The sequence below is a fragment of the Danio aesculapii genome, chromosome 22, assembly GCF_903798145.1.
Source record: "Danio aesculapii chromosome 22, fDanAes4.1, whole genome shotgun sequence".
NCBI classification, from domain to species: domain Eukaryota; kingdom Metazoa; phylum Chordata; class Actinopteri; order Cypriniformes; family Danionidae; genus Danio; species Danio aesculapii.
The window spans coordinates 38,333,332-38,336,416 of NC_079456.1; positions in this window are offsets into that span (position 1 = coordinate 38,333,332).

The window sequence follows — 3,085 nt, forward strand, 5'->3', positions numbered from 1 at the left end:
CAGCTGTCTCTGACTACTTGGAGAGAACCGAGTCTGCGCTTCTGCAGCGAGCACAGTAATTACACAAAGCTCCATTAAATACAAAGAATGTGAAAAAGGCCCAAACACAGATGTTGCAGAGAGTCTACGGAAAAAAAAACAAGTGATGAAACCATGCAGGATGTTTGCTGGTGGCTTGAAGATAGATATAAAACATATAATGTATAGTTAGAAACAATTATATTAAAACCATATATACAATAGAAGAAGAGTAGTGTTTGACTTGAGTTTACTGAGAAACAGAAATGCCCGATTTGTTTTACAGTAACATCATTTTCTGATGTTCTTTCACTAGCGGATAAAGCGACAGCCCCAAATGTTCTACTGACAGCCACTGGTGTGGATGTAGAATAACACAGAAGTTATCAATACCACATTTATAGTACTTTATAAGAAAATACAATACATGCTCAGTTTGTTTAAGAGTATTAACATACTACAATTATAAAGGAAAAAAGAGGGCAATAATGGACAAAATGGGATCAATATTGACATATACTGTATATAACTGGCTTGTTCACTGCTGAATAGGAATGGGTTATCCCACAATTTTATTGCAATATCACACCGATCATTTTTGGTATAAATCTTACCATATCAACAGTGCTCATTACTTAAATGTGATTGTGATTTTTCATATAATGTTTATTTGATTAACACATTATTTTATGCTAATTATTATCATAACCTTTAGTGCTTTATATATATATATATATATACTGTATATATATATATATATATATATATATATATATATATATATATATATATATATATATATATATATATATATATATATATATATATATATATTTATATATATATATATATATTCTGTGGTCTGTTGAAATTCTTGATTCTGATTGGCTGGAGGATGTGCATTATAATCGTTGAAATAGGTAGTCTGTAATGGCGGACGAGAAATACGTAAAATTAGAAAAATACTCATTATTTTGCCACAAAATCAAGTTTTAGGCGTTTTCAAGCGAGAATATGGTTATTTTAAAGTCAAATCGGCAGTTTATGAATAAGGATAGCGCATCTTTAAAAATGTCGGACACGTCAAAAAAAGTAGAACATGTCAAAACTAATAATAAATCTGACAAATATTGTGCTGCAAAGAGCAAAACTAGTTTAAACTTAGGCCTACTTCAGCAAATGACCATGGAATAAGCAGGATGATCAACGACTTGCCATACGTTAAAAGATTTTAACACACTCCGCAAGCGCGTTGTGTAGTCCTTCACCTCCACGTTTTGCATTAAAATCCTTTAACACAAGGCAAGCATATATATATATATATAAGTCAACCAAATATCAAAATATCATAACAAATGATGTTACAGCTTGCAACCACCATGGATTTTGGTTGCCATACCTAACGAATAAACGTCAGTATTTGACATCAATATGACATTGGTTTAAGATGTTGGCTCAACAATAGATTTTGGCCATTTTTTCAACACAACCTAAAATCAACCAAATCTCAACATCATTTGATGTCATTATTGGACATCATAATAACGTTGTCCTTAGATGCTAGCCAGACATTGAATTTTGGTAACCTGACATCATGACCTAAATTTAACCTAATATTAATATCTTATGATGTTGTGCGCCTGCTGGGACGTTGCTCAAATTAATATATCACGATATTTCTTTTAAAGTCACTTTAAAAATGTAGCTAAATGTGTTTGGTACATGCCATGTTATTTGTGCATTATTTATTGTATTGTATTTATTTAAAGATTAACATAAAATATTGAAATATATTACTTCTTTTCACATTTCTGGATTTCTCAGCAGCGGAGGTCATCATAGTTGGGTGCACTCAAAGAGCAGTCCTCAAGGATCCATTACTTTTTACCTAACACTAATGATCATTCTGCACAATTATTAATATTATTCAAGTATTGATCATTTTTATTAAATATCTAAATCAAATTAGTAGCTTCCGGGTTCCCAAATTTGTATCCAGCAGCATCGATGTGCATATCCCTATCTGGCATTCTAGGTCCTTTTCTGGAGAAGAACCCTAAATCTTATTTTACTTTATATTTCCTCACCGAATATCCTTTAGTAAGCCCAGTTACTTGTGTCTTACCTCATGTTTTGACCTATACTACCCATTCCAAAAGGTCAAACTGCGGTTTTAACCCAAGCGCAAGACAGAATCCCAGCCTCTGCTATTGTGAGCATGGCCGATGAACTGAACTCGGATCAGCATGCTGAAAGGCAGCCAAAGAAAACCAGCACGCCATAAACAAATCAGTATTCGCCTTAGTGCGAGCTGCAGTTTGAAGATCTGTTGTCAGAATGACTTTTCTTGAACCTTCTCTCTTAAGTGCAGTCATGCAACAAGATTACCACCCAGGCCTTCATTTGAAATGCCTCTCCCATACCTGCCAGACGCACGGCTAAGCCTCGGGATTCCAAACACCATCACCGGATTTAATCCAGGGCTGAATCTGCTTTGCTGTTTGTAAACCATGTGGTATTAAGACTCCATTTTCTATTCTCACCACAGCAAAATGACCCTCGAGAACAATAGTTTCCATCCAAAGATGCGGATTTAACTCATGCACTAAACTGGAATATCACATAAGACATTCGGGAGTAAAGCACTGCTTTCATCCAATGAGTCAAAGAGAATAAAATCATTACTTCTGATAAATTGTAGTCAAATATTAAAAAAGAAAAGTGGAGTTGCCTATTCTTGAGAAGCGCAGATGCTCAAGACAGTTCTGGAGGTAATAATGCTGAATCCCTGTGATGATGGACTTCGAATGGGATTTCAGATGTGTGAATTAATAATGAGTGCTGAGTTGACTTTATTGTGTTGGATATATCATTTTCAGTATTGTTTAGATAATCGGTTTAGACATTCAGACCATAGAGTGTCCAAATGAACTCCAGACTCACCTGAACATTGTTACCTTGATGAAGGTAAATTCTGCCAAAATGTGTAGGTGATGTTTTTTAAATAGCCATATTAGCAAAGGCTTTTTCATTTTTTCACTTTCAAGAGTTCACACTTCGCTGATGA